Source organism: Callithrix jacchus, chromosome 5 (assembly GCF_049354715.1).
Source record: "Callithrix jacchus isolate 240 chromosome 5, calJac240_pri, whole genome shotgun sequence".
NCBI classification, from domain to species: Eukaryota; Metazoa; Chordata; class Mammalia; order Primates; family Cebidae; genus Callithrix; species Callithrix jacchus.
Window position 1 is genome coordinate 151,811,143 of NC_133506.1, and position 21,058 is coordinate 151,832,200.

General features: G+C 44.5%; 1 long non-coding RNA gene across 2 annotated transcripts; it reads right to left on the reverse strand.

The window, feature by feature from the left end:
* Positions 1 to 3,385: 3,385 nt before the first annotated feature.
* LOC118153467 (uncharacterized) lies at positions 3,386 to 12,594 on the reverse strand. 2 transcript variants are annotated; one of them, XR_004742688.3, is made up of 3 exons: positions 12,345 to 12,594; positions 5,594 to 5,721; positions 3,386 to 3,553 (listed from the first exon to the last, which is right to left on the reverse strand). It is a non-coding gene; the product is annotated as an uncharacterized LOC118153467 (long non-coding RNA). The 2 variants fall into 2 exon arrangements; XR_008481939.2 differs by lacking the exon at positions 12,345 to 12,594 and adding an exon at positions 10,313 to 10,840.
* Positions 12,595 to 21,058: the final 8,464 nt, after the last annotated feature.

Genomic DNA, 21,058 nt, shown 5'->3' on the forward strand with positions numbered 1-21,058 from the left:
GGGGTTTCACCTTGTTGACCAGGATGGTCTCAATCTCTTGACCTCGTGATCCACCCGCCTTGGCCTTTCAAAGTGCTGGGATTATAGGTGTGAGCCACAGCACCCGGCCTTCCTTTTTTTTTTTTTTTAAAAGAGATGGAATCTTGCTCTCTCACCCAGTCTGGAGTACAGTGGCGTGATGTCTGCTCACTGCAATCACCACCTCCGGGTTCTAGCAATTCTCCTGCCTCAGCCTATTGAGTAGCTGGGGCTACAGGCACACGCTGCTATGCCCAGCTAATTTTTTGTATTTTAGCAGAAATGGAGTTTTACCATGTTGCCCAGGCTGGTCTTGAACTCCTGAGCTCAGGCAATCTACCTGCCTTGGCCTCCCAAAATACTAGGATTACAGGGGTGAGCCACTGCGCCCAGCCTGAGGATCAAATTTAAACATGAGATTTGGTGGGGGACAAATAAACCATATCCAAATCATACAAACCACCATCTATCTATTTCCCTAAGCGCCAAACTTAACATCTAGACTTTGGCTCACTTTTTAGATCTAATCTGTCACCCTCTAATTCTGTTCTTTCTTCTCAGCTATTATGACGTGCAGTCCCTGGTTTCCCTCACTTCTTTTTCTGTCATGACTGAGAAATATAAAGTGACCTGGACAGCTGCATGTTTTCCCCTGTAGGCTTAAACCCAAGCTGGGGCCTTGAACATTTGCAGGCAGTGAGAAAGATAACTAAGTTGTTGCCCAAAACACTGAAAAAAACTAGCTCCAGCCCTGAGCCAAATTTCTTAAACTCTCTCCTAAACTCCATTGCCCAACCCCTTAGTTGCAGACATATCTCGGGAGAATACCTCTTATCTCCCTGTCCCCAAGAGGACACCTTGCAACCCCTTCTGTTTCTAAGCTCCCCTAATAAAGGTGTTGGACTGATCACCTTGGCATCTAGTGCCTCCTGTTTTAGAAGTCCAACCAGACCCATCTCAGGATGGTTTTGGGCATTTACCTGTGGGTACTCCCCTGCTATGTTGACTCCAGCTTTGTGTTCAGCCAGGATGAAACATGGCAATAGGCCCTTATCATTTCTGTTCTGGATTATTAGAATAGCTTCTTCTTCTTCTTTTTTTTTTTTTTTGAGATGGAGTTTCGCTGTTGTTACCCAGACTGGAGTGCAATGGCACAATCTCGGCTCACTGCAGCCTCCGCCTCCTGGGTTCAGGCAATTCTCCTGCCTCAGCCTCCTGAGTAGCTGGGATTACAGGCACGCGCCACCATGCCCAGCTAATTTTTTGTATTTTTAGTAGAGATGGGGTTTCACCAAGTTGACCAGGATGGTCTCGATCTCTTGACCTCGTGATCCACCTGCCTCGGGCTCCCAAAGTGCTGGGATTACAGGCTTGAGCCACCACGACCGACCCTAGAATAGCTTCTTAAATTGATGATCCGCTGCCATTTTTATTCTGTAGCCCATTCTCCACAAGATGACTTATTTTCTTAAAATCTGACCATGCATATATTTAATATATTTATCTAGTGCTTACTATATTCCTGGCACTGCACAAAGTATAGTGTATATAATGTAAAATAGACACAGAGCCTGTTCTCAGAGAACTGCGATCTAGAGAACGGCTTGGGCAAGTACACAGGCAATACAAATGGAGTGTGATGTGCTGTGATGGTTACTTTTACATGTCAACTTGGCTGGGCCACAGTACCCAGATATTTAATCAAACATTATTCTGGATGTCTCTATGAGAGTGTTTTTGGATGAGACCGACATTCAAATCTGTGGATTTTGAGTAAAGCATGTTGCCCTTCATAATGTAAGTGAGCCTCATGAAATCAAGACCTGAACAGAACAAAAGATAGACCACCCCGAAACCCCTCCCCTCACTTCCAACAAGACAAATTCTGCCAGTGGACTTGAGCTGCAACAATACAAGGCCTTCCCTGGATGTCCAGCCTGTCCACCTACCCTGCAGATTTTTGACCTGCCCTCCTTTATTATTACGTAAGCCAATTCCTTAAAACAAATTTCTTTTATCCATTGGTGTCCATGGGAGATTGGTTTCAAGACCCCTGGAGATATCAAAATCCAAGGGTGCTCAGTTGCTTACAATATGGTGTTTGCATATGACCTATACACATAATTCATATTCTTTTTTTTTTTTCTGAGACAGAGTCTTGCTCTGTTGCCAGGCACTAGGCTGGAGTACAGTGGCACAATCTTGGCTCACTGCAATCTCCGCCTCCCAGGCTCAAGCAATTCTCCTGCCTCAGCCTCCCAAGTAGCTGGGACTACAGGCGTGCGCCACTACGCCCAGCTAATTTTTTTATGTTTTTTAGCAGAGATGGGGTTTCACCATGTCGGCCAGGATGGTCTCGATCTCTTGACCTCGTGAGCTGGCCAATACCAATTTTTTAAATACCAGTAGAACTATTTACACAACACTTACATTGTATTAGGTATTACAAGTAATCTAGAGATGATTTAAAGAATGTGAATTATGCCGGGTTCGGTGGCTCACGCCTGTAATCCCAGCACTTTGGGAGGCCAAGGCAGGTGGATCACGAGGTCAAGAGATAGAGATCATTTTGGTCAACAAGGTGAAACCCCGTCTCTACTAAAAATACAAAAATTAGATGGGTGTGGTGATGTGCACCTATAGTCCCAGCTACTCGAGAGGCTGAGGCAGGAGAATTTCTTGAACCCAGGAGGCGGAGGTTGCAGTGAGCCGAGATTGCGCCACTGCACTCCAGCCTGGGTAACAACAGCGAAACTCCATCTCGAAAAAAAAAATTGGTATTATTGTTATTGTATTATTTTTTCTTTTTCTGAATATTTTCAATATGCAGTTGGTGGAGGGCCAACTGTATATACATCCTATTGATTCTGTTTATCTGGAAAAGCCTGACTCATGCAAATGCCCTATGATGGAGGAAGTATAGGATGCCATGGGAGTATGGAACAATGACACCTAACCCAGCCTTGAGGGGTCAGGGAAGACAATATCTCAAACCATGTTCATGAGTGGATTTCATCTCAGGTACCACTGGAATAACTTGGTAGTAGCTGTCCAGTTGTCTGATCCTTCAAAGGACTTGAAGCCACATCAGGGATTGGGGGAAAGAATGTCATGTAAAAAGAAGGACAATTAAATTTGAGGCTTTGCTAGTTAGCAGGGGCCAGATCATTAGCAGGTCTTGTAATGTTTCTAAGTGAGACTACTTGACCTTCAGGGCAGTTGGATGCCATTAAAGTCAGGAAATCACTTGGTCAGATTTTCATTTAGGAATTTACTCGATGTAGAAAAATGAGAAATGTAGTAAAGTTTTAAAAATATTTTATAAATGAGGAATATGAGGTTAAAAGGGTTAAGTAAACCTCCTAAGATTATATCCCTACTAAGTCTGGAGTCTGATTTCGAACCCAGCTCTGTCCAGCCCATCGTTGTTCTGTGTATGATCTTCCAGTGCACAAATGCCATCACAGTTGTCCTTAATATGCCACAGTCTTTCATGTTCATTCATTCCTGCAATATTTGTGGAGTCTTCCTTGGGCTAACAGTCGGAAATAGAAACATAAACAAATTTTAATTATCTTCAAGGGGGCCATGAGCCAGTAGTGAATATAGAAATATAAACCAATAATTAAAAAATAATAAAAATACAGTGTAATTAGAGTGAGAGTAAAGTTGCATTGAGCAGTAATTGTAGAGGGCACAAAGTACTGCCTAACTCTGCCTGGACATTATGAGGAGCTTCTCAGAGATGGAAACAATTGAGTTGAATCTTGAAGGATGTTTAGAAGTTTTTGTGGAGAGGAAAGGCACAAAACATTCAAGGAGGCAAAGTGAGAGAGAGACTTGCATAGATTCTATATGGCCAGAGCATAGCTATATATTGTACTAGGAAGACACATGGGGTCACAAAGAACTCTAAAAAACTCTATAAAAGAGTGGGCCAGGCTCAGTGGCTCACCCCTGTAATCCCAGCATTTTGGAAGGCTGAGTCGGGCAGATCACGAGGTCAGGAGTTCGAGACCAGCCTGATCAACATGATGAAACCTCGTCTCTACTAAAAATACAAAAATTAGCTGGGCATGGTGGCGTGTGCCTGTAATCCCAGTTACTCGAGAAGCTGAGGCAGGAGAATTGCTTGAATCTGGGAGGCGAAGGTTGCAGTGAGTAGAGATTGCATCACTGCACTCCCACCTGGGACGACAGAGGGAGACTCTGTCTCAACAACAACTACAACAAAAACAACATCAAAACCAACCAACCAAACCAAACAAAAGCAAACATAGTGGAATTTGGGCTTTGACCTGAAAGGAAGGGAAGCAGGGAAATGACAAGTTTAGAATTGCTCTTTAGAACCTTGTGAGGGTGTGGTTAGAAAGAGTATGGGGCAGCTGGGTGGGGTGGCTCACGCCTATAATCCCAGCACTTTGGGAGGACGAGGCAGATGGATCATGAGGTCAAGAGATTGAGATCATCCTGGTCAATGAGGTGAAACCGCATCTCTACTAAAAATACAAAAATTAGCTGGGCATGGTGGTGTGCACCTGTAGTCCCAGCTACTCGGGAGGCTGAGGCAGGAGAATTGCTTGAACCCAGAAGGCGGAGGTTGTGGTGAGCTGAGATCGTGCCATTGCACTCCAGTCTGGGTAACAACAGCGAAACTCTGTCTCGAAAAAAGAAAGACTATGGGTGTGCTATAGCTGGAACCTGAACAACGCCATTTTATATACAAGACAAAGCTGTTTTCCAAAAATAAGTTGTAATGGCTGCCCCATTCTCCTCACAATGACTGCTAACCTTGGCTTCTGTAAATAAAACTGCTAGCTTGCTCTGCAAAATGCCCACTATATAAAGCTGCTTACCTTTTCTTATCAGTAACTGCCAGAATTGCCGACCTTTGCTTATTAGTAATGGCCAGAGTAAGCAGCCCAAGCTAATTCCATCCTGGCCCCTGTGACTTGTAATAAGTAACTAAGATCTGTAATTTCCACCACTACCCAGATGATGTGTAAACTAATGCTTATTTTGACTTCTGTAAACCACTTAGGTAACAATCGAAGTGACAAGTCCCCTAGCCCTTGGAATGTCCAGAGACCCTCACCCTGGGAGGTGGTTTAAGGGCATAAAAAGGTCTTGTCACCCTCCTTTCAGGGCCATGGGTTGGAGAGATGTGAGTCCTCCTTGGTCGCCGGCAATAAAGACCCTGCTATTTGGCATACTTTTGTCTTGGTGCTAATTTTGTACTCTATCCAAATACTTCATTTGGAGGCCCCAGCGAGATTTCTTCTCTTTTTGTTTATCACCAGACAAAAGCCATCTCAGAGTCTCATCCAGGTGGCCACTCTCACCTTAGGAGCCTCTAGGGGAGGTGCCCCCTGAGTTGCTCCAGGGCCATAGAGTGCCACCATGAAGGATCAGTGACCACCCGGCCGACGTTCACTCAAAATTCTTCAGGGTCCTAAAAAGCCTCCAGAGGTAAGTTTGGTCTGTAATCTAATCTGGAATCTGGGAACTAGTTCAAGGGGGGCCTGAGTCAGGGGACTGGACACAGTCATTGCAACTCTGACCAGGCAAACCTCACCGAGACGTCGCTTGAGGCTCCTGGTGTCTGATGCAGAGGGTGTCAGCCTTCTGGTAGCTGGTACAGTGGGTATCAGCATCTGGTAGCTGCAATAGTGGGTACCAGCATTGGATTGTTTTCCATAAACTCTGTGTGAATGAGAGAGTGAATGTGTATATATGTAGTCCCATGGCTGGAAAGCTACGGGGCTTGTGTGGGCCTTCACCTGCGGTTCCACAGGAACGTCATAAGGCATAACGGTGATTCACCTCAGAGCTGTCCTAATCGGACCTCCATCCTGAGGTGACCAGGCCCTGGGATTATATGGGTACACCTTAGCCAAGATGCCCTGAAACATCTCTCCGGGAACGTGGCCGGGCAGGCATCAGTCTCGTCTCCCATCTGGGGGGTTCCCATCCTTTTTCTGTCAATCCTATATGTGGTTCTGTCCTTATTGTAAATTCACCTGTTTTGTTAGACTCCTGTTAGCTGAAAAACAGTGGTTTAGACCTGTTATTCTTGAGGTGGATAATATTCTCCATTGGCTAAGTGACCACTGACTTCAAGAAACTCTAATTGAGTTTACACCTCTGGAAACAATTCTGTTTTCTTTCCTTTTCTTCTTCTTATACTGTCATTGAGGCCTTATTCTTCCTTTTTTTTTTCATATCTGAGAGAAAATTCTGCCCCCGATGACTTAGGTGTGGTTTTTTTTCTCTGTTTTAGAGAATCAAACTTTAAATAAGAAACTACCTCCACTCTTTGCCCTTTTAGGGTTAAAAAAAAAAAGGAGTAATTGTCTCTTCTGTCAAAAGAAACAGAAACAGGGAAGGAAAGAGGAGAGAGGACCAGAAAGTAGGGGAGGAAAAGAACGAGAGAGGAGACAGAGAACAGAGAGAAAGAGAGAAAGTAGACAGAAGAGAGAGGAGAGAGGACAAGAAAGTAAGAGAGGGGAAGAAGAGAGAGGAGACAGGAGAGAGAGAGAGTAGACAGAGGAGAGAGGAGACAGAACAGAGAGAAAGAGAAGAGGAGACAGAAAAGAGAGGAGAGAGGACAAGAAAGTAAGAGGGGAAGAAGAGAGGAGACAGAAAAGAGAGAGAGAGGAAACAGAAGAGAGAGAGAGAGAAGAGAAACAATAAGTAGACAGAAGAGAGGAGAGAGGAGAAAAAGGAGAGAGGAGACAGAGACAAAGAAAAAAAAGAGAGCAAGGAGAGAGAGATAGGGAGACAGGAATTTAATGCTTTTTAGAGTCCCTGTGTCAAGGTGACCAAATGCTGCAGGGGCAGGGAACTCGCAGCCAGCCCAGCAGCTTAGAGCTCAGTTTTTAAACTAACACAAAAAGCATTTTTTTTTTTTCTTTCTCTGCCAGCCGCCAGCCCCACCCGGCTTTCAGGCAGGCCACACTGCCTTAGGGTGCAGTATTTGCATCCAAAATCTGGCTTTAAGAACAGCTTTCTAATTCTCTGTAATGCAAGTTACTTGTTAGCACAGTAGTTAAGGTGTTGGGTCTGCAACTGCAAGGTTGTTGGTTCAAATCCTCAGTGAAGCCTAGTAGAATCTCTGGGGAAATTCAAAAACTGAAGGCTATACAGTTGGATTTAGTCCAACAACCCTGCTGTGGCTGAAACGCTGCACAAAACAGGCTAGACTTCAGGTCATGTTAGCCGGCCCAAAGAGAGCCCCTTCTGGGCCTGCCATTCTCCCCACCCCAGCGGAGGATCAGGAATTACCTCAACCCTACCTAATGCCCTCTGAACCAGGGCCTCAGCACCCCCTCAACAGTACTAGTAAGTAAACCTTGTCCCCCCCTGCACCCCTGCAGTGGGGCCCCACACCCACTGGCGGTCCTTCCTCTCCAAGAGGCGCCCCCAACAGGAGAAGACAATTGGGGTTGCCCATTCTTTGTTCACATCCCCTTCTTGTCAAGTGACTTATAAAACTGCAAGGTGATAGAAATTAAAGAGAGGGCCAAAACACCAAGTGCTGGCACTTTATTAAGAGCAAGGGAAAATCTGCTGGGCTGCACCCAAAATTGGCACGCAGCAGCCATGGCGTGGCAAAGGGGATTTTTATGGCCTGCAAGCCGGTAGATGCCTCCAGTGTGAGGGGCTCTGCAGGAGGGGAGGGGCTGGGGAATTACTGAGTTTAATAGTTCCTGGGAGGGGTTCATGCGGGGAACTGCTAAGATGGCAAGAGGGGAAGGGTTAGAAACCTGTTGAGCTGGAAGGTTTCCCGGGAGGGGGTCGTGCTGGGAGGCTGGGCAACTTAAGGCGATGGTGGGGTTTTATAATGGAGTAAGCTCTGTCTGAAGGCTCAACATCGCCCGTGCTCTGAGAAGCCCCAGGCTTTGACAGGTCTCTTAGAATCTGTACTGCAGACTCATCGCCCCACTTGGGACGACTGCCAACAATCATTACTGAGTCTGTTCACCACAGAGGAAAGAGGCAAAATTAGACAGGAAGCCCTGAAAGCCATCATAGGTCAAGGGTGAGGAACAGTAGAAAAAAAGGTGGGGGACCAAATTAAAAAGGCTTTTTTCCTCTACCTGACCCCAATGGGGGCCCAACACCTTGAGGGGTCACCAGGCTCTGAACACTTTTCACCGGTATCTTTAAGATGGGGTTGGGGAGCAGCCTGCAAGCTCACTAACCGCTCCATCGTAGGCACTGTAACTCAGGGTCTGCAGGAGTCACTGGCTGCCTTTCTTGAGTGTCTACAGGACGCTTATCTCACCTACACTCCTATTGACCCCGAGGCTCCAGAAAATCAGTGGGCCATCAATCTGGGTTTCATTTCCCAGTCAGCCCCAGATATTAAAAGAAAGTTACAGAAGTTAGAGGGATTCCAGGGAATAAATTTAACCCAATTGCTGGAAATTGCCCAGAAAGTTTTTAATAACAGGGATACTCCTAGAGCCACACAAAACAAAAAAATTACTAAGGCAGAAATAGCAGCCCTTCAGAAGTCATTCCATGAGAGCAGGGGGCCTTGTAAAAGGGTCCCTGGGGTCCCTGGCCCCATTAGGAAGAAACCAATGTGCGTACTGTAAGGAAGAGAAAATTAGAAAGAATGAGTGCCCCAAGAGAAGAAGCAGAGTAATCGCTCAGGAAAATCCACTGAGGGCTATCCTCAATTTAGAAGGTCAGGATTGATGGGGCTGGGGCTCTTATTTACTAAGCCCCCAAGAGCTCAGGATCACTTTAAGAGTTGGGGACAAACCTGTCAGTTTCTTAGTCGACACTAGGTGGCCCACTTAGTCCTTAGCCTCTGGGACCACTATCCAGTAAAAAAAAAAAAAAACACAATTATCAAGGGGCCACAGGGAAAAAAAAAAACACACAACAAGCCCTTGGACCACCAACCGACTCATTGATTTGGGGAACGACACCGTCACCCACTCCTTCTTAGCCATTCAAGAGTGTCTGTACCCACTCCTAGGACAGGACTTACTTCACAAACTTCAAGCAAGAATTTCTTTCTGTGAGAGTCAGGCTTGCCTCTCAATTCCTCCTCCCTTGGAATCAGGGCCACCTCAGCAAATCATCAGCTGAGCTCTGTCACATGAGTATCTCTTGCAGGAAACTTTATCCTCAGAGACAGATCAACCGCCAACATCAGACCTCCTCCGCCAACTCCAAGAGAATATACCTGGAGTGTGGGCTGAAACAAATTCCCCAGGCTTGGCAAGTCGCCGTACCCCAGTCATGATTCAGTTACTGGCAACGGCAACTCCAGTGCAGGTACGAAAATATCCCATGAGCCAGGAAGCCAGATGGGGAATTGCTCCACATATAACCAGACTCCTAAGAGGAGGGATACTTACTACCTGTAAGTCCCCCTGAAATACCCCATTGCTCCCCGTCTTAAAACCAGGCACAAAGGACTATCGGCCTGTACAGGACTTAAGGGAGGTCAACAAATGAGTGGAAACTGTCCACCCTACGGTTCCAAATCCATACACCCTCCTAAGTCTCTTGGGCCCAGAACACCATCATTATACTGTCCTGGATCTCAAGGATGCATTCTTTAGCATCCCACTGGTCCCTATTAGCCAGCCCATATTTGCTTTTGAATGGACTGACCCCGATACTGGGGTTTCAGGGCAATTCACTTGGACAAGACTGCCTCAGGGGTTCAAAAACTCCCCTACTCTGTTTGATGAGGCACTTAGCCAAGATCTTGCCACCTTCTGAGCTGAGTTCCCTGAGTGTACCTTACTCCAATATATGGATGATTTACTATTGGCTACAGAAACCCAGGAGGCCTGTAAAGAGACCACCCAATCATTATGAAAGACCCTACAGACTTTGGGTTACCGGATCTCAGCTAAAAAGGCCCAACTCTGCCAACCAAAAGTTACTTACCTGGGCTATATCAGACAAGGACAACTGGGCACTGGCACCTAGCCGAGTCCAAGCGGTGCTACAAATACCCACCTCCACCACAAAACGCCAAGCTCGAGAATTCCTTGGGGCGCTAGGGTACTGCAGGCTATGGATTTTGGGATTTGCTGAGATAGCCAAGCCCCTGTATGCCTGCACTGGAGAAAATCAGCCCTTGACATGGACAGAGATAGAGCAACAGGTTTTGACAAGCTTAAGACTGCCCTGACTACAGCCCCAGCCTTGGCCTTGCCAGATTATCTCTAAACCCATCTGGTTGTTTGTGCATGAAAAACAGGGAGTTGCTAAGGGGGTGCTTACCCAGTCGTTGGAACCATGGTCCCGGCCAGTCACCTACCTTTCAAAAAGACTTGATCCTGGCTGGGTGTGGTGGCTCACGCCTGTAATCCCAGCACTTTGGGAGGCCGAGGCGGGTGGATCACGAGGTCAACAGATCGAGACCATCCTGGTCAACATGGTGAAACCCAGTCTCTACTAAAAATACAAAAAATTAGCTGGGCATGGTGGCGCGTGCCTGTAATCCCAGCTACTCAGGAGGCTGAGGCAGGAGAGTTGTTGCCTGATCCCAGGAGGTGGAGGTTGCGGTGAGCCAAGATCGCACCATTGCACTCCAGCCTGGGTAACAAGAGCAAAACTCCATCTCAAAAAAAAAAAAAAAAAAAAAAAAAAAAGACTTGATCTCGTAGCCTCTGGATGGCGAGCTTGTCTGAGGTCGGTGGTAGCTACAGCCCGGTTAGTCAAGCAGGCAGACAAATTTACCTTGGGGCAGGAGTTAAACTTAGTGGCACCACATGCTGTGCAGTCACTACTCCGTGGAGCTCCTGGAAAATGGATGTCAAATACCTGCATTGTTCAATATCAGGCCTTACTTTTGGACCAGCCCCGCATAAAATTTTTCAAGGCTACAGTTTTAAATCCCACCATGCTGCTACCAGACAGCGAACTGGAGGAGCCCAAACACAACTGTCAACAGAGAATGGACGTCCCCCATGCAGCTTGACCGGACCTCACCGACGTCCCCCTGCAGAACCCAGAAGAGGTACTGTATATGGATGGCAGCAGTTTCATGGTCGAGGGCATCAGGTATGCTGGGGCAGCTGTAGTCACCCTAGATTGGCTTGTCTGGGCCCAGGCTCTTCCACATGAAACCTCGGCCCAAAAGGCAGAACTCATAGCTCTGACAAAGGCCTTAGACTGGGCGAAGGGAAAAACTGTCAACATCTATACAGATAGCCGATATGCTTTTGCTATGGCCCATGTACATGGAGCCATTTATAGAGAAAGAGGGTTGTCTACCTCAGAAGGAAAAATCATCAAAAACAAAGAGGAAATCCTCGCTCTACTAGAAGCTATATGGAAGCTCAAGGCAGTGGCATTAATACACTGCAAAGGACACCAGAAAGGAGATTCACCAGAGGCAAGGGGAAATAGGGCAGCAGACCTACAAGCCAGATAGGCAGCCTTGGAACCAGCGAAACCTTTGACTCTTCTTGTAACTCTGCTGGCCCCAACCCTGCCCCTACCCCTATGTACTCACTTGATGAAGAAAGCTTTGCTAAAAAACAGGAGGTATGACAAGATTCCACAGGATGGTGGACTCTACCAGGTGCAAGGATTGTGCTCCCCAAGGCTCTAGGATGGACTCTAGTTAAGGACACACACCAGGCCACTCACTTAGGGCAAACAAAACTCACTGAGCTGTTGAGGGCCGGATAATACATTCCACATTTACATAAAATTGTTAGGGAAACTACTACTCGAATGTGATGTATGTGCCAGGGTAAATCCAGGAGGCAGTGGGTCTAGTCATGCAGGGTTAAGACTTAGGGGTACTAGCCCAGGGGAACACTGGAAGGTAGATTTTACTGAAATAAAGCCCCGAGCATGTGGCTATAAATACCTCCTCGTGTTTGTAGACACTTTCTTAGGATGGCTTGAGGCTTTTCCTTCTAGGTCAGAAACCGCACTGGTAGTAACAAAAAGATCGTTACAGGACCTGGTTCCTCAGTTCGACTTGCCCCTGACACTGGGATCAGATAATGGCCCTACATTTACAGGCAGGTTTCTCGGGGCCTGGCCAAGGCCCTGGGCATATCCTGGAAACTACACTGTGGCTATCGCCCCCAGAGTTCAGGGCAGGTTGAAAGGCTGGACTGGACCATAAAGGAGACTAACAAAATTCATTCTAGAGACCGGTGAAAACTGGGTCAACCTGCTTCCTTTTGTTCTCCTCTGTACCCGATGTACTCCCTATAGGAAAGGCCTCACTCCTTTTGAAATTATGTTTGGAAGGCCCCCTCCCTTACTTCCCAAACTTGTAGACACCATACATGCTGAAGTCCATAACCACACACTCCTTAAGTCCTTACCGGCACTCCAGTATGTTCAGTCCCAGGTGCACCCATTCATCAGGGGAACTCGACCCATTCCAGTGGACCTCACTGACCAGCCGGTACACCCCTTCCAGCCAGGGGACAAAGTCCTGGTAAAGATATTCACCGCCTCTGGCTTAACTCCTCGCTGGAAAGGACCGTGATCCTGGTCACCCCCACGGCAATCAAGGTGGACGGACTAACTGCCTGGATTCATCATTCACATGTCAAGACTGCCCCCCCGGATGAAAGATGGGAGGTGGTTCCATCCTCAACGGACCCCTTAAAGCTAAGACTATTGCGCTGTTATCGAACGTCGTCCTAATCTTCCTGATTCTTAAAGAAAGGAGGGCTGTGCGCCACACTCGGCGAACAATGTTGCTTCTACACAAACAAATCCGGGCTCATTTGGGACAGCCTTGCAATGGTTAGGCAAAACTTAGAAGAAAGCAACTTAGAGAGGCCTCAGAAAATTGGTACCAAAAATTATTTTCATGGTCTCCTTGGTTAACATCTCTGCTCACTGGACTAGCGGGACTCTTGGTCCTAATGATCTTAGGGTTAATATTTGGACAGTGCCTTTTAAACATGCTCCTCAAATGTATCCAGGAAACAATAGACTCGGTAAAGTTGATGGTTCTGAGATCCAACTATGGGCCCTTGTGCCAAGAAGAGGAAACCTATGAAAGATTTAATACCTGTTAAAAGAACGGGGGGAATGTGCTATAGCTAGAACCTGAACAATGCCATTTTGTATACAAGACAAAACTGTTTTCCAAAAATAAGTTGTAATGGCTGCCCCATTCTCCTCACAATGACTGCTAACCTTGGCTTCTGTAAATAAAACTGCTAGCTTGCTCTGCAAAATGCCCACTATGTAAAGCTGCTTACCTTTTCTTATCAGTAACTGCCAGAATTGCCGACCTTTGCTTATTAGTAATGGCCAGAGTAAGCAGCCCAAGCTAATTCCATCCTGGCCCCTGTGACTTGTAATAAGTAACCAAGATCTGTAATTTCCACCACTACCCAGATGATGTGTAAACTAATGCTCATTTTGACTTCTGTAAACCACTTAGGTAACAATCGAAGTGACAAGTCCCCTAGCCCTTGGAATGTCCAGAGACCCTCACCCTGGGAGGTGGTTTAAGGGCATAAAAAGGTCTTGTCACCCTCCTTTCAGGGACACGGGTTGGAGAGACGCGAGTCCTCCTTGGTCACTGGCAATAAAGACCCTGCAATTTGGCATACTTTTGTCTTGGTGCTAATTTTGCACTCGATTCAAATACTTCATGGGGCTACATAGAAGAGGGTACTGCACTGATGAGGATATGAGATAAAGCCTTGGAAATGGGTGGTTATCTTAGGTAAAGTCAGTTGTGCATTTGACTCTTCTACTGGCAGCCAGCCTCACTCTTGTCTCCTTCCTACTCAAAGTAAATTTATCCTTCTTTTCCTTCAGCCCCTAATTAAGCTGTTTGCTGACTTAAACATAGCTTCCTCATTCCCAATAGTCTCTCTAATGAAGCGGTGGCTCACACCTATAATCCCAGCACTTTGGGAGGCTGAGGTGGGTGGATCACAAGGTCAAGAGATCGAGACCATCCTGGTCAACGAGGTGAAACCCCATCTCTACTACAAATACAAAAATAGCTGGGCATGGTGGTGCACTCCTGTAGTCCCAGCTACTCGAGAGGCTGAGGCAGGAGAATTGCTTGAACCCAGAAGGCGGAGGTTGCGGTGAGCCGAGATCGTGCCATTGCACTCCAGTCTGGGTAACAACAGTGAAAAAAAAAAAAAAAGAAATGCTAGCTATGCTTTCAGCAGCCTTGATAGATGACAAGAGGTGCTACTCCCACGTCATTAAAAAAACCCTGCAACTTCCCTGCAAAGGAACTGAATGAAAGAGAATTAGCCACCCCATCTCTGAAAGATTATTAACTTCTGTTTTTTACCATGTTCATAAAATAGGATGATGATAAGGATATGCCAATCTTATTTATTTATTTATTTGTTTGTTTGTTTGTTTTTAATGAGCTAGGGTCTCACTATGTTGGTCAGGCTGCTCTTGAATGCCCGAGCTCAAGTGATCCTCCCGCCTTGGCCTCCCAAAGTTCTGGGATTACAGGCATGAGCCACCATGCCTGGCCAGTCTTAGTTGATTGTTATTTTTATTTTCCTTTGAGACAGAGTCTTGCAATCATAATTCACTGAAACACCTGGGCTCAAGGGATCCTCCTGCCTCTGCCTTCTGAGTAACTGAGACTACAAGTGCATGCCACCATGTCTGACTTATTAAAAAAAAATTGTAGAGAAATGGTCTTGCTATGATGCCTAGGCTGGTTCCAAACTCCTGACCTTAATAGATCCTCCTGCCTCAGCCTCCCGAAGTGCTGGGATTACAGGTATGAGCCACTGTGTCTGGTCCTTGATTTATGTTTAAGAGGTTTCTTATAGAAGAAAAATTACTCACTTACAAAAAAAAATTACTGACTTACAAAACTTAATATTAAACTTCATTTATTAAGTGACTACAATGTGTCAAGAATTGTACATGGAGCTTCACATATAATATTTCAATTATCACAACATCTTTGAAAAGTGGTTAATATTAACATTTATATTTTACAGATGATTAAACTGAGTAGTTGAAAGTTTCATAGTGTAGCATTTGCAATCTAACTAAAGTTCATATTATATCGAAATCCATTCTCTTTACACAACCTTATAATATCTTTGTGTGTAGGTGTGCTGATTGTATACTCATATGTTAGGTAGGTCTGTTCACTTTGAGGTGCCTACTCATATTTGTAATTACACTTCCTTCTAATTAATTTCTGATTGTCCCTAGACATTAGATTTATTTCACTAAGCATTCTTTTTTTTTTTTCTTTCTTTTTTTTTTTTTAAATGGGGTCTTGATCTGTCACCAGGCTGGAGTGCAACGGAGTGATCTTGGCTCACTGCAACCTCCGTCTCCCAGGTTCAAGCGATTCTCCTGCCTCAGCCTCCAGCGTAGCTGGGACTACAGGTGCGCACCACCATGCCCAACTAATTTTTGTATTTTCAGTAGAGAAAAGTTTCACCATGTTGGCTGGGATGGTCTCGATCTCTTGACCTCCTGATCCACCTTGCTCAGCCTCCCAAAGTGCTGGGATTACAGGTGTGAACCATAGCACCCAGCCTCACTAAGCATCCTTTAATGAAAAAATCATATGATAATTTGTTGGGTGTGGTGGCTCATGCCTGTAATCCCAATACTTTGGGAGGCCAAGGTGGATGGATCACTTGAGATCGGGAGTTTGAGCCCAGCCTGATCAAGATGGAGAAAACCCATCTTGGCCGGGTGCAGAGGCAGAGGTTGCAGTGAGCTGAGATTGTGCCATTGCACTCCAGTCTGGGTAACAACAGCAAAACTCCGTCTCAAAAAAAAAAAAAAAAAAAGAAAAAAGAAAACCCATCTCTACTAAAAACAAAAAATTAGCTGGGCATGGTGGTGCACGCCTGTAATCCCAGCTACTCAGGGAGACTGAGGCAGGAGAATCACATGAACCTGGGAGGTGGAGGTTTCAGTGAGCCAAGATCATGCCATTGCACTCCATCCTAGGCAACAAGAGTGAAACTCTATCTCAAACAAAAAATCACATGATACTTTTTAATCTTTATATTTTTACTTGATAATATCGTATTTATGTTTAAGAGGTTTCTTATAGAAGAAAAATTACTCACAAAAAAAATTACTGACTTACAAAACTTAATATTAAATTTCATTTATTAAGTGACTACAATGTGTCAAGAATTGTACATGGAGCTTCAAACTAATTGATTTATAAATTAAAATTCTTGGTGATGGCATTATCTCAAATTATGTTTATATAAAATTGCATTAAGACTGTGTGTGGGTGTTGATTATACTGACTGTAGGTAAAAGTTGGGATAAATTTTCTGGAGAACAGTTTGGCAAGATGTACCAAAACTTTAAAATCTCTATACTTTAAAAAACCTAGTTATTCTAGACTATTTCAAACATAACCAAAAGTAGACAAAATACTATAATAAATCCTCCTGCATCTATCACTGACATGGTTTTGCTGTCTCTCCATCCAAATCTCATTTGAATTATAGTTCCCATAATGCCCACATGTCATGGGAGGGACCCAGTGGGAGGTAATTGAATCAAGGAGGTGGTTACCCCTGTGTTGCTGTTCTCATACTAGTGAGTGAGTTCTCATGAGATCTGATGGTTTTATAAGGGGCTTTTCCCCTTTTGCTCACCGCTTCTGCTTGCTGCCGCCATATGAAGAAAGATGTGTTTGCTTCTCATTCTGCCATGGCTATAAGTTTCCTGAACTTTGCTTCTCCTTCTATCATGGTAGTAATTTTCCTCCGTCATGCTGGGGAGTTTCAGGAAATCTCTTTCCTTTATAAATTACCCAGTCTCAGGATGGAGACAGCAAACCACCATGGCCTGTGTACCTATGCAATAATCCTGCAAGATCTGCACATGTACCGCAGAAGTTAAGGTACAATTAAAATATAGTCTTGGGTATGTCTTTATCAGCAGTGTGAAAATGAACAAATACAGTAAATTGGTACCTGGAGTGGAGTGCTGATGTAAAGGTATCCAAAAATGTGGAAGTGACTTTGGAACAGGGCAACAGGCAGAGGTTAGAACAGTTTAGAGGGCTCAGAAGAAGATAAGAAAATGTGGGAAAGTTTGCAACTTCCTAGATATTTGGAAGGCTCAGAAGACAGGAGATGTGGGAAACTTTGGAACCTCCTAGAGATTGTTGAATGGCTTTGACCAAAATGCCAATAGTTATATATAGTGATATAGAGAATAAAGTCTAGGTTGAGGTGGTCTCACATGGAGTGGAGGAACTTTTTGGGAACTGGAACAAAGGTGACTCTTGTGCTTTAGCAAAGAGACTGTTGACATTTTGCCCCTGCCCTAGAGATCTGTGGAACTTTGAACTTGAGAAAGATGATTTAGTGTATCTGGTGGAAGAAATTTCTAAGTGGCAAAGCATTCAAGAGGGAGTAGAGCATAAATTTGGAAAATTTGCCATCTGACAATGCAATAGAAAAGAAAACCCCATTTTCTGGGGAGAAATTCAAGTCTGTTGCAGAAATTTGCATAAGTAATAAGGAGCCAAATGTAAATCACTAAGACACTGGGGAAAATGTCTACAGGGCACGTCAGAGAACTTTGTAGCAGCCCCTCCTATCACAGGCCTGGAGGCCAAGGAGGGAAAAATGGTTTTCTGGGCTGGGTCCAGGGCCCCACTGCTCTGTGCAGTTTGCATCCCAGCTGATCCAGCTCCAGCCCTGGCTAAAAGGGGCCAAGGTACAGCTCAGGCTACTGCTTCAGAGAGTGCAAGCCCTAAACTTTGGCAGATTCCACATGGTGCTGGGCCTGCAGGTATGCAGAAGACCAGAATTGAGGTTTGGGAACTTCTGCCTAGATTTCAGAGGAAGTATTGTAGTGCCTGGTGTTCAGGCAGAAGTCTGTTGCAGGGGTGGGGCCCTGATGGAGAATCTCTGCTAGGGCAGTGTGGAAGGGAAATGTGGCATTGGAGCCCCCACACAGAGTATCCACTGGGGAACTGCCTAGTGGAGCTGTGAGAAGAGGGCTACCATCTTCCAGAACCCAGAAGGGTAGATCCACTGACAGCTTGAACCTTATGCCTTGAAAAGCCACAGACACTGAATGCCAGCCTGTGAAAGCAGCCTGGAGCTGGGCTATACCCTGAAAAGCCACAGGGGCAGAGCAGCCCAAGGCCATGGGAGCCCACCTCTTGCATTAGTGTGACCTGTATGTGAGATACGGCATCAAAGGGGATCATTTTGAAAGTTTAAGTTTTAATGACTTCCTTATTGAATTTTAGACTTGCATGGGGCCTGTAGCCCCTTTGTTTTGGCCAATTTATCCCATTTGGAACAGACATATTTATACAATGCCTATACCCCCATTGTATCTAGGAATTAACTAACTTGCTTTTGATTTTTTTTTTTTCTGGTGTTTCATTGTTGTTACCCAGACTGGAGTGCAATGGCCTGATCTTGGCTCACCGCAACCTCCGTCTTCTGGATTCAATCAATTCTCCTGCCTCAGCCTCCCGAGTAGCTGGGACTACAGGCACACGCCACCATACCCAGCCAATTTCTGTATTTTTAGTAGAGACGGGGTTTCACCTTGTTGACCAGGATAGTCTCGATCTCTTGACCTCGTGATCCACCCACCTCGGCCTCCCAAAGTGCTGGGATTACAGGCTTGAGCCACCATGCCTGGCCATGCATTAGAAGTAATTTTTTTCTGGTGGCATAATTATGAATTATCTATTTTCTTTTTAATTTTAACTGTAATTCCAGATTTCTCTATAATGGACAGATTATTTATACAGCAAAAAATTAAAGTGCGTCTCTAAAGTGGTTTTATTTCATAAAAAAGTATGGAGATGTCAACATTTTTAAACAGCTCCATCTGCTGGCTGCTGAATAATGCTATTTTTAAATATCACGTTTTAACTAGATGAGATAGCCGGGAGAAGAAATAGAATTCCTGTTAGAACAAAGGATGCTTCCTACATATCCATGAAGAGTAAGCATTAGGAGTCAAGTTAATTTACTTGGGACAAAAAGTGATACAAACTTGGTTCAATATAGAATGAGCTACTACTCTATGCTCAAAAACAGGCTGCTTGCCTGGAACAGAAACGTGAAACTGAAAAATTGTTTTGGAGCTTTTGGCCATCTTACACTGGAATGCTAATTATTATTTTTTTTTTTGAGATGGAGTTTTGCTGTTGTTACCCAGACTGGAGTGCAATGGCACGATCTTGGCTCACCGCAACCTCTGTCTTCTGGGTTCAATCAATTCTCCTGCCTCAGCCTTCCGAGTAGCTGGGACTACAGGTGTGCACCACCATGCCCAGCTAATGCTAATACAAAATTAGCATTTTTGTATGTTTAGTAGAGACGGGGTTTCACCTCATTGACCAGGATGGTCTTGATCTCTTGACCTCATGATCCACCTGCCTTGGCCTCCCAAAGTGCTGGGATTATAGGTGTGAGCCACCACGCCCGGTCTGGAATGCTAATTTTTAAATTAAAAACAAAAATTTTTTTTGAGGCAGAGTCTTTCTCTGTTGCCCAGGCTGGAGTACCTTGGCGTGATCACAGCTCACTGTAACCTTTCCCTCATGGGCTCAAGTGATCTTCCCTCCTCAGCCTCACCTGAGTAGCTGGGATTACAGATGCATGCCACAATGCCTGGCTATTTATTTTTTGTAGAGGCAGGGTCTTGCTATGTTGCCCAGGCTGGTCTCAAACTCCTGGGCTCACACTATCCATTCAGTTCAGTCTCCTGGGATTAAAGGAATGAGCCACCGTGTCCAGCCTGCTGATTTTTTTTTTAATAGAGCCAAAGTAAAAAACATTGACTAGTGATTGCATGTGAACATATGTGAAATGTATTATATTGAAGGAATTTATATGCCTTTGCACAAATATTCCAGGCAGTAGTCTAAATTCTTCTTTGTTATTCTCATTACTTTTCACGTGAAATTGCTCTTGGTTTCGTATCTCTTTATTATTGCCAGAGGTTGAACTGAGTGACAAATGTCTTCTTAAACCCATATCTCTCTTTGGATGATAATGCAAGGTGTGATATTTTGTGTAAAAATTTCTGTCATCTATCTTTGGAACTCTTTTAAAAAGTTACATCTATCAAACATATTCCAATATAGTTTCTGAATATCTAGTTTACAGAAATTTCTCAGATGATTTTTGTATTCTTCCATTCCACTCCAGTTAAGAATCACTACCCTGGGAATGCAGATGAATGTGGCATCCTTTCAGGAATATTTGCATTGCAAAGAGGATCACCTGATGGGCGCAGTGCCTCATGCAGGGGATTTTTTTTTTTTAAGAAAGAAGGAGAGAAAGAAAGAAAGAAAGAAAGAAAGAAAGAAAGAAAGAAAGAAAGAGGAATGAAGGAGAGGAAAACAGGAAAAAAAGAGGGAGAGAGAACAGAAATGCTGTTTTATTCTAAAAATGGGTATTGAAAACCTCTTATGCCAATAATTGTGCTTAATAATGGCTGATTAATATTTCATTTAAACCTGTGAGTAGGTCTGATATGATACTGATAAGAATGTATATTTTGTGTATTTAAAGTGGAGAGTTCTATAAATGTTTATTAAGTTTACTTGTTCCAGATCTGAGTTCAAGTCTTGAATATCCTTATTAATTTTCTGTCTCATTGATCTATCTAATATTGATGTTGAAGTCTCCCACTATTATTGTGTGGGAGTCTAGGTAGTCTAAGTCTCTTTATAGGTCTTATGTATCTGGGTGTTCCTGTATTGGGTGCACATATATTTAGGATCATTAGCTCTTCTTGTTGCATTGATCCTTTTACCAATTGTTACTTTAAAATCTATTTTATCAGAGGCAAGAATTGCAACTCCCGCTTTTTATTTATTTATTTATGTATTTATTTTTGCTCTCCATTTGTTGGTAGATCTTCCTCCATCCTGTTGTTTTGAGTCTTTCTGTATCCTTGCATGTGAAATGGGTCTGGATGCAGCATACCGTTGGGTTTTGGCTGTATCTTTTGATTAAGGGATTTAGTCAATTTAAATTTAGGATTACTGCCATTTGATGTTAGCTGGCTGTTTTGTCCCTTCATTGATGTAAATTCTTCATTATGT